The sequence below is a fragment of the Chiloscyllium plagiosum genome, chromosome 3 (genome assembly GCF_004010195.1).
Source record: "Chiloscyllium plagiosum isolate BGI_BamShark_2017 chromosome 3, ASM401019v2, whole genome shotgun sequence".
NCBI lineage: Eukaryota > Metazoa > Chordata > Chondrichthyes > Orectolobiformes > Hemiscylliidae > Chiloscyllium > Chiloscyllium plagiosum.
Window position 1 is genome coordinate 104462933 of NC_057712.1, and position 10976 is coordinate 104473908.

General features: G+C 42.7%; 1 protein-coding gene across 4 annotated transcripts in view; it reads left to right on the top strand.

The window, feature by feature from the left end:
* Nucleotides 1–7539: 7539 nt before the first annotated feature.
* The window catches only part of LOC122548404 (glutamate receptor ionotropic, kainate 2), a 442113-nt gene continuing 438676 nt past the window's right edge, over nucleotides 7540–10976 (top strand). For 2 of the 4 annotated variants that reach the window (XM_043687010.1, XM_043687014.1), the window contains exon 1: nucleotides 7540–8103. The gene's annotated coding sequence lies outside the window, so the exon portion shown is untranslated. Of the gene's footprint in view, nucleotides 8104–10246; nucleotides 10320–10976 lie in introns of those variants that run through there. The other 2 variants (XM_043687017.1, XM_043687011.1) reach the window with 2 other exon arrangements.

Sequence of the window (10976 nt, forward strand, 5' to 3'; positions counted from 1 at the left end):
TTGTTAATGATGATAATATTCATTGTTGACTAGATATTGGGTAACTTGGATAACTTATAGCTGCGAATGGTAGCGTCTGCAAATTTTAATGGAAAGATTTGATTTTGATTTTATGGTCACACATATTTTACAGTGGAAATACAATAAAGTACAGTGAAAAGCTTTCATTTGCCACCACAAAATGTCGCCATTTTGAATAATTTAAGAATACGCAATAAAAAGGTACATCAGTCCATTGGTCCTGAGCCAGCTCATCATCGTCAAAGACATCTATGTCGCCATCCCTCTGCAACCACTTTGCCTCCATCTATGTTGGACCCAACTAACATCGAAGTTGCAGATCCTCAAGTGCCATCCTTGCCGCTGGGCATACCCCATCGATGTTGCCTCTTTCATTGAATTCCAGTTCCTGTGCTTGCTCCAGAAAAGCAAATAGGGACTCCCTCTCCTCCACACCCAGGGCCTGCCCAAGCTCCAGGCTCTGGGCCTGGCTGGACACTGTTCAAGGTCCGTGCACTGGGCCTGGCTGGAGACTGCTCGAGCCTCACGGTCTCAGCCTGGCTGAAGACTGTTCGAGGTCCGTGCACTGGGCCTGGCTGGAGACTGCTCGAGGTCCACACCCTGGGCCTGGCTGGAGACTGTTCGAGGTCCACGCTGTGGGCCTGGCTGGAGACTGCTCAAGGTCCACTCCCTGGGCCTGGCTGGAGACTGCTCGAGGTCCACACCCTGGCTTCACTCAAGGTCTGCACGCTGGGCTCTTGATGCCACTGATACCGTCCAAGCTCAAGGCTAAGTAAGTTAAACTAAAGTAAAGGATAAAGAGAAAGAGAAATTATCAGAGCAAATGAACTCTGGCATAGGAACCCTCCTCCACTGTCATCTTGGACTGGAAGGTGTGATGTTTGGAGCATGTATTTGTCTATCGTGTGTTCAGGCTAGCTTGCTGTAGTCAAGTGACCTCTATCTCTGCTGTCCGTGCTTGTACTTTTGTTATGAGAGCCAGTAAGCACACCACCTGAAACAAATTTTCCCTAGAATCAATGAGAAGCAAGAGGGGTTTATTAATGATCCAAATTTAATTAACACCCTACTGGTGCACAGATATTTATTTAATAGTGTCATAGCTCCGATAAGACTCGTGGGAAATGTCCTTGTGGAGCTCATCAGATGTGTGATCACTTGGTAAGAGGCAATGGCCTGCCCAGCTCACACTTATCACCTGAACATTTCTTGTGGTGCAGTGGTAGTGTCCCTACTCCTGGGTTCAAGTTCCACCTGCTACAGACGTGTGTAATAACATTTCTGAACAGATTGATTAGAAACGTTGGTTAAATTAAGAAAAGCAGACTGGTTGACCTCAATGGAATTTGCTTGTAAATATTGAATTGGCTATATGGGTGTCTTTACTAGTCGTAGTCAGTCACCTTAAAAACAATCATGGTGATTTTAGTGATAGGAAGGTCACTCACTTGTATGTGCTAACAGTTCTGGGTAGGAAAATAAAGAAAAAGGAAAAGTAAAAGACTTGTAGCGAGGCCTCTTGTCGTGCATTGTTAGTGTCCTTGCATCTGAGTCAAGAGGCCTGGGTTCAAGTCCCACATGCTCCACAGGTGTGTGACAACATCTCTAGGCAGGTTGTTTTAAAAATGATATAAAGCCGACCCAGAAAAACTGTACAGTTGTATGCAAGCTATGCTTTTAGCAGGTATTCTTGGAGAGGGTGCATGTGGTGTCACCAAAATCTCATTGCCTTCATAGATAGGTGGGCCCTGAGGGGGATACAGTGCATTATTTCCCCTTCCAAACACCATTTTGGTTTCACTCATTCCCATTCTGCCTACCTTTTCCTCACCTTTGATGTAAATAATTCAGGTTAGAAACACAAGTGATTTACCGATGGTTGTTAATAGAGGAATTGGTGATTTGGTGATGGGAGAAGGTACATTCAGTGTGTGTAAGAGCCCTACCAGATCTAAGGAAAAACAAGCAGACCCAAGGATGGGTCTGCAGCACAGACCTTGGGTTGGGACTGGCCTAGCTACATCAAAAGTTGTGGATCTATTTTGATATTCAACAGTAAATAATGTTCCTTTCCAGTAAAGGTTTCAGTTATTAAAAATAATGATGGTCTTTATTACTAAGTTAATTGTAGTATTAAGTCAATAATATAATCATGAACAGTCTGGAGAGTGTTACAAAGGAAGGAATTGCTTCCATATATTTGAACAACTGAGGACAAATGAACACAGACTGAGGGCAAATTGGAAAGGTAGCCCATTGACTTTGAATGGCATTATCATCACTGAATCCCTCACTATCCACATCCTGGGGGCTACCATTGACCAGAAGCTGAACTGGACTAGTTATACAAATACTGCGACTACAAGAGCAGCTCAGAGTCTAGGAATCCTATAGTGATTCACTCACCTCTTGATTCCCCAAAGCCTGTCCACCATCTACAAATCATAAGTCAGGACTGTGATGGAATCTCCAACAACACTCTCAAAGCTTGTCAAGCAAGGACAGATCAGTCCACAGTCCCTCCAGCACCAATGCACAGTGGCAGAAGTTTGTACCATTCATAAAATTTGCTGCAGAAATTCACCAAGGATCCTTAGACAGCACATTCTAAAGCAATAGTCCCTTCCATCTTGAAGGGCGAGGGCAGCAAATACATGGAAATCATCGCCTACAATACCACATCAACCACTCATCATCATGATGGGAAATGTGTTGCCATTCCTTCATGGTCACCAGGCCAAAATCCTTGACCTCCCTCCCTAACAGCTTTGTGAGTCTACCTGCCCCACATACATTGTAGCAGTTTAAGAAGGGAGCCCACCACCAGTTTCTCCATGGCCATTAGGGATGACTCAGTCAGCAAAAACCACATTCATCAAGTGGAGAAAGTTTTAAGTATGCTTGGTACTGCTCCTGTCATTCTATCCTCCACTCCTCATTGAAGCAGCATTGGTCTGCTAGCTTGATGATAATGGCAGAATGAGGGAACTGGTGAGCCATGAGGCTGTAGGTTGTCATTTGGGCCATTAACAGGGATATCAAGAACTTTCTTTTTCCCTTCCTGGTTGTTTCCTCACCATCTGCTTTAAGCCCATTTGACCTGGCCAACTTGACCAGTAGTGTGCAATTCAGCCATTCTTGCTAATGGAAAGGATATTTCTTGAGTCTTTGCTACCCGCAGTGCTGAACATGGAAGAGTACTAATACATCACTTGAGTTAAGGTAGAAGGTGATAATCAGCAGGAGATTTTCTTAAGTGTATTCGACTGATACCATTAGAGTATGTAGGTTCTTCAGTCATTCTTGACAACTCCGAGGGGAACTACCACCTGACTGCATATCAATGGTAGTTGTGGCCTGCTGGTGGTACAGGTCATATATAATGGTGATGAAAGTATCTGTAGCATAATTTGTAAGGTATGATGTGTTGAGTATGACTATATACATCATTTACTTTTCTTTAATGATCTCTTTCCCTTTGCCCTTCCACGGAATAACATAATTGAAGTATTCACGAATAACTTTGAGCCACGCTTAAGTTTTAAGGTTAAATTTATTTTCCCATTCATTTTAGAAAGGGAGTTTGACTCTGAATAACAGCACTGATGGGAAAAAGATTCAATGTTAATTTCCTCTGGTCTTGCAACGTGTTTGCGTATTTCTATTTTTTTTTGTTAAAATTAACACAGTTTCTCTTCCATGTTTTCAATTAACCTTACTCCAGAGAAAGCTGTTATCTTTTAAACTGTTATAGTTGAAATTGTTAGTTTGATATCCCTGCTTTCTCTCTTCTGGGCTCCAGGGCATGTTTAATTGGATTTAGTCTTTTAGACTTTTAGTAAGTAATATATGCATTGTGACCTGAAGTGTTTCTGTTTCATTTATCAATAAGCCTTTTTAAAGCTTTATTTTGTGTAGAAATGTACACAAAAATCAATTAAGGGTAATTTTGATAAATGCATGATTAGCTTGCCAAGAAATATCTGCTTAGGTCACGATTATGATGAGACTGGAGCTTCTGGTTCAATGTTTCTGAAAAGTAACGTCCAATTTGTACTGTCTGTATATGGCCCATTTAAACAAATTCAAAGCACATTAACCTGCTTCAAAGCACCATTATATGGTGCAAAATATCTTTTGCAGAAATTGTGTGAACGATATCTGATAGGCTAATTAATGTGCATTGTGTCTGTACTAAGAATGATAAGGAAATGGAATTGGATTGGATTGGATTGGATTTCTTTGATGTGTGAATCCAGTCCTTGGAACAAATGTGGATATTTTTCCCTTGAGTTAAGTTTAATTGCTTTACGCTTAGTATTGCCATTGTGCCCTATTGTTATTTCTGAAATAAATATTAAGAGCATTTTTACTTTATTAGCTTGGTGTATGATTCCACCAAATAGCAAGAACCTACAACCAGGCTGGTTTACCCCTTTGTGCTGAGTTTGTTAATCATTGCCACACTAGAAGTTGTTGTACTATAGTTGATCTTAACCATCTCTGAGTTATGTTGGGCATTTAGGGGAGGTACCTGTTTAAAATTTGAAGAGGACCTACAGAACAGACACTATTGGGATTTCCTATGATGTGACTGATAACATGCCCCACAAATCCCAGGTTTGACTGCTGACACTGACTGCTGGTACTTGGATATAAGCAAAAGTACTTAGGTAAAGCATCAGAGAATGCTACTGACTGTCAATCAACACTCTTGATTTGAGGATGCCATCTACTCCTGGTCATGTATTTCTGCCATGGGTTTCCATGTGCCTTAACAGACCAATATCTGACCCAGAGGTCCTTTGACATTTGGAATAGAATGCCCTACAGAGTAATGGAATTTAGAGATCAAGATTTTCTTTCCTCCCTTTCATTCCCTCTACCAGTTTACATCTGAGCATGATGCATACTGATAGATAACCCATCACCATTCTAAATGATTTGTAGCAAACACTTCCCAGTCATTAATGTCAATGTTTCTGCACTTCAAGGGAAGATTCAGACTGTTTTTACAGTATTTTTCTTTGTCTTGTCTGGAAAGTTGGCTACTTGAGATTTGAGAAAACCAGACATTGCGTGCGAGCCCTTGCAGTTAGTAATGTCCAATTCAGGTCAAAATACAATTGTATTTTAGCAATCACTCAGTACCTACAGGGGAGGGAAAAAAGAAATAAAATTGAAATGAAATTTGAAATTAGCCAAAATTGGCTTGCTGAAAGTAATAAATGAGTCATCATGGAAGTGCATAGTTAATGATTTATGATGGAAGTTTTTATAGAGTTGGAAAGGAAGAATGAACAGAGATAGATATTATTAATGGCGATTGAGCAATGGCGGTGATGCTTCTTTTACTATTATTTATTATATAAGAAATGTTACATAATTTATGATCCATTAAACTGCAGGTTATCCATATATATTATGTTCATAACCATTTTACTGATATAAATTGCAAATACAAATAACGCAGGTATTAACCCAATTATCTTGAGCACTTAGTGATATGACCAACAGTGTTAGAATAAAGATGTTTAAGTGCTGGAACTATTCAGCAGGTCTGGCAACATCTAGAGAAATAGTTAATGTTTCATATCTATTGCGTCTTATTTGTTTGTAGTAAATAGATTTCCATGACAATTTGAATGAGGCTGCAGTAATTGTTCAGTTGTTAGGCTTGTGGCTGGCCTGATTATTTAAAGACAAAAAACATATGAGTCTATTGTGACTGCACTGATATTCAATGAGATCATCATCTAATAATCCTCAACTCCATTTACCTGCCTTTTCGTCAAACCCTTGATTCCCTTACTGATTAAACTTCTGACATTCCTGATGAAGGGCTTATGTCCGAAATGTCAATTCTCCTGCTCCTTGGATTCTGCCTGACCTGCTGTGCTTTTCCAGCGCCACACTTTTTCACTCTGTTCTCCAGCATCTGCAGTCCTCGCTTTCCCCTGATTAAACTTCTGTCTATTTCAGCCTTGAATATACTTAATGACCCAACCTCGATCGCTCTCTGTGGTAAAAAACATCCACAAATTTACTACCCTGTGAGAGAGTAAATTTCTCCTCATGTGTGTCTTAAATGCACAACTCTTCTTCTGAAATTATGTCCTCTTGTTCTAGCCTGTCCTATACGATGAAATAACATTTCCACATCTACACTATCAAGACTCCTGGGAAACTTGTGTGCTTCAATAAAGTCACCTTTCATTCTTCTAAATTCTAATGAGTACAGCCTCAATCTACTCAACCTCTCCTCATAAGACAGTCTCTTCATACCTGGTATCAGCCTAATAAATCTTCTCTAGACTGCCTCTAATACCAGTATATCAGACAAGGGATCCAAACTGTTCACAGTATTCAAGCTATACTCTGGATAGTTTAAACATAATCTCCCAAATTTTATACTCCATTCGCTTTGAAATAAAGGCCAACATTCCATTTGCTCTCCCTGTCACTTGCTGAACTTGGATATTAGTTTATTGTGACTTGTTTCTTATTAATAGTGTTTTTTTTAAAAAATGTATCTGTATATTCACAATCCTGTGTTTTGTGAAGCCCTCCGGGAACTGTAGCTACTCTTTTGCTCTAATGTTGTTCAGGTGCCTATTTGGATTCAGGTAATTGATACTGTATATTGTATGTTATTATAACCTGAAGCTAGCAAATTAAATGTGACTGTCATTGAGATAGTCAACTTGGTACTATTTGCACACACACTTAGAAATGAAATAGCCCAATAATAAAAAGAACAAGATCAAGGAAGCTAATATGCTACAATTCTTGTGCTATTAATATACATTGTCATAGAGTCATAGACATATACAGCATGGAAGCAGACCTTTCAGTCCAACCTGTCCATGCCGACCAGATATCCCAACGCAATCTAGTCCCACCTGCCAGCACCTGGCCCATATCCCTCCAAACCCTTCCTATTCATATATCCATAGATGTCTTTTAAATGTTGCAATTGTAACAGCCTCCACCACTTCCTCTGGCAGCTCACTCCGTACACATACCACCCTCTGCCTGAAAAGGTTGACCCTTAGGTCTCTTTTATATCTTTCCCCTCTCACCCTAAACCTAGGGCCCTCTTGTTCTGGACTCTCCCCACCTATCCATGCCCCCCATGATGGGCTTAGATTAGTTCACAGGTCAGTGCAACAGTGAGGTCCAAAGGGCCTGTTCTGCACTATATTGTTCTATGTTTTATGATTTTATAAACCTCGATAAGGTCACCCCTCAGTCTCGATGCTCCAGAGAAAACAGTGCCAGCCTTTTCAGCCTCTCCCTATAGCTCAAATCCTCCAACCCTGGTAATATCCTTGTAAATCTCTTTTGAACCCTTTCAAGTTTTACAATATCCTTCCATAGGAAGGTGACCAGAATTGCACGCAATATTCCCACAGTGGCCTAACCAATGTCCTGTACAGCCAAACATGACCTCCCAACTCCTGTACTCAATACTCTGACCAATAAAGGAAAGCATACCAAACGCCTTCTTCACTATCCTATCTACCTGTGACTCTACTTTCAAGGAGCTATGAATCTGCATTGCCTTTTAATTCTCTACATAATATTTAACGAAAATTACCTTCAACGGCAACTTATATTTGCTTTTCAGTTGATCGCACTTGAGATTCTAGTACCAGAATATGTGGTAACGTGGGTATAGCAACCGGGATGGTTGTTTGGGTAAATAACGTATTGATTTGACGAATGAAATGGACATGGTTGTATCAATTTGAACTCGTGGCAGATGCCCTCACCAATTCCCAATATCCCCTAAACTATCCGCCCTGATGCATAACATGGCATTTTTTTTCTAGCCTTGATAATAAGTGCTTATTATAGATTGGGTTGCATCTATTTTAAGTTCCCAAGCAGCAGCATCAGGTTTAAATCAGTTGACGCTTTTGTTTTGGACTTGGTCAGGTTGTTGTAGCGAGTGCCACCGTGAGGGGGCGCGACTCTCCCACAGCAGCATTAGCGGCAGCAGCAGCCGCGTTGGACAGAGTGGAGCACCGGCGCTGCAGGCCACTCACAGCGGCGCTTCTCGGATCACATCAGTTCAAGGTAAGCAGCAGATTTCTACATTCGACTTTCAAGCAGAACTTACTCTATTTGTGTTTTTTTTTGCCAATAAATGTCAGTGCACAGAAATAATAAAGGACCACTGATCCGGTAGAATGCGCTCGCTGCAGAATTGCGTCTCAGAAGAGAATTGAGGTGTGTGTGTGTGTGTGTGTAATATCTTAACCATTTGACAATTTCTGGAATATAGCCAGGCGCAGAATAGAAACTCGCGTGGAAATTAAAGTGCAAAAGCCTATTAGGAGAATCAAACGCTGTAATGTGGAGTGCAATTCTGGAAGTAAGCGAGACAGTGTTGATAACCTGACCACAGTACTTCAGAACTAGAGGGACCTGGTTGTAGGTGTTTTGCACTCTGAAATGGATTTCAGCTCAGTGTCGAACCGAACGGCTTTGTTTGAATTCTTTTTTTTAAATGTCCAAGTCGTCGCCTGTGGGAAAAGCTGCAAATATGGTTCTAAAACTACCTTAGCCATTTACTCCTTGAGAAGTCTCGCCTGTCGGTTACATTTCGTGCTGCGAATACGCTCGTATCTGCAATGGATTCAGTGCGGATTGGCGATGGACGCTCGAAGAGTTTTTTTTTGTCAGGAGACCGGGGTGATGCGCTTGTTTCTCCTCATTGACAATTTGCCAACGAATTGAGTTTGTAACGGAATCATGTTACAGCCTCTCCCCGCGCCTCAATCCTCACCAATCCTCAATCCCGAGTCCTGGAAGTGAAACTTCAGGCATTATTGATTATTTCATGATTTTCTTGGCTCCGGTCTCTCGCTCTCCACCATGCCCACTCCACAATGCGAGGATAGTGATTCCCAGTTGGAAACTCCTTCCATCTACAGCCACGGGAATCATTAACCCTCCAGCGGTTAACTCTCTGCCCAGCTCTGACACCTGCTGAAGACAGGGGTTGCCACCTGGGATTGGTATTCCTGGAGGCCTCGTTACACGATCTCTCTCCCTCTCTCCCCAGCCCCTCGGCCTGTTAAACGGCTTAATTCTTGCTGGTCCACGATTTTAAGAGCTGAGAGCGTTCCAGTAAAAACCTAACTTCTGCCTCACCTCCTTGCAGGGTCACTTGATGCACTTACCACCTCGGGGCTCCCAAACCCCCGGCGCCCTCCCACGTTTGATTATTGCTAACGAGTGCACAAAGGGATTGAAAGCACAGTTTGAGTGGCCGCTCCCAGTTGCCGAGTCTCCTCACTAGCTCAGAGCTGGGAGAACCCAGCACATTCATGGGGGTCGTGAAGACCCTCATAAAGGCGGTGGAGGGGGGGGGGGGGGGCAAGTAGGGGAGGTGAGGTACGTGTGCTTTGACTCTGTCCCCTTGCTATACGGTGCAAGCATTTGCAAACTGGCTGGTAAAAGTCCAGGCAACATCTGAATTTGTGGCCAGAGCGTTAAAATGATGCACAAAGTTATTTCACAAAACAACCTGTACCACGAACAGCTCACGAGTCGGATGGGATTAGAGGTTTCGAGCCCACATGCAGGGACTGCGCCCCACGTTCCTGTGTCAAACATCTTTTTTTCAGATTTCGACGGTTTTGTCTGTTTGCTCGTTACTTCTGGTTACTGTCGTCCCTTGTTCTTGAAACAAAAACCTGACGTCGGGTGCAACCGAATTTATGTTGGGTTAAAAATATCGCCTCCATCCGGGTTGAAAAATCGGGGAGATTCGATGTGTGTGAAGGGAGCGTTTGACCAGTGCTGATCCATTAACCCAGCCCTTTGTTGGGAATGCTTGTGCCCTCAGCTCTCTCTCTCTCTCTCTCACGCACACGCACATATCCGTGCGGACTGGAGCAGAGATCCCCCTTCTGTTCACTGAACACACGGGTGGGCTCTGCTGGAATTAAAACCGAAGCGATTCACCGTGCAAACGGGACCCTAGCCCTGGGAGCGTGCATCCAGAAACTGACTGAGGAGAAATAGGAGGAGAGAGGTTAACCGAACTCTCAAACCAGAGGTAACAAGAGTGAAAGGGTATTCGCCAGCCTTTTAAACTGCGGTTCTATTCGCTTTTTTTTCTTTCTCAGTAACGAAACATTGCCTTTACCTCTCCTGCCAAACCAAAAACAAATATTAATTTACGTCGCGATTTACTCTTGTTGGAAATGTACTGGGAGCGTGCATCCAGAAACTGACTGAGGAGAAATAGGAGGAGAGAGGTTAACCGAACTCTCAAACCAGAGGTAACAAGAGTGAAAGGGCATTCGCCAGCATTTTAAACTGCGGTTCTATTCGCTTTTTTTCTTTCTCAGTAACGAAACATTGCCTTTACTTCTCCTGCCAAACCAAAAACAAATATTAATTTACGCCGCGATTTACTCTTGTTGGAAATGTACTTAGGGTCCACTTTTGAGAGGATCTACTTAAAGAGAGGGGAGCTGGATTGATTGCACCTTTCAAATAGAGTGGCGGCACTTTGAGGCGGTTTTTCTCCCCCCCACCATTCGCCTTGTGAATAGATGCAACAAGATCAGAACGCGTTTTGTGGATTGATTGAACTGTAGGCCAGACTAATGAAGTGGTTTTCTCCGGAAAGCGGTCTCCCTCTGTTTAACAATGCACATGAAGCGCTCACTGTGTGCACTGTACATAAGGATGCTCTGTCTTCCCTGGCTGGGCGGCCAGCTCATTGAACATGCCCCACTAGTCGTGGCCGCTGGCAAAGACGGCCAAGGCTGACTTGGCTCGGCTTGAACCGGCTGAATGACAAGAAACCATTCTTCGCCTTTTCCCTTTCTCTCTCTCTGTCACACAAACACACAGACACATGCAAACACATACAGACACCCACACACACAAACACCCACCCACACACAAACACACAGACACATGCAAACACA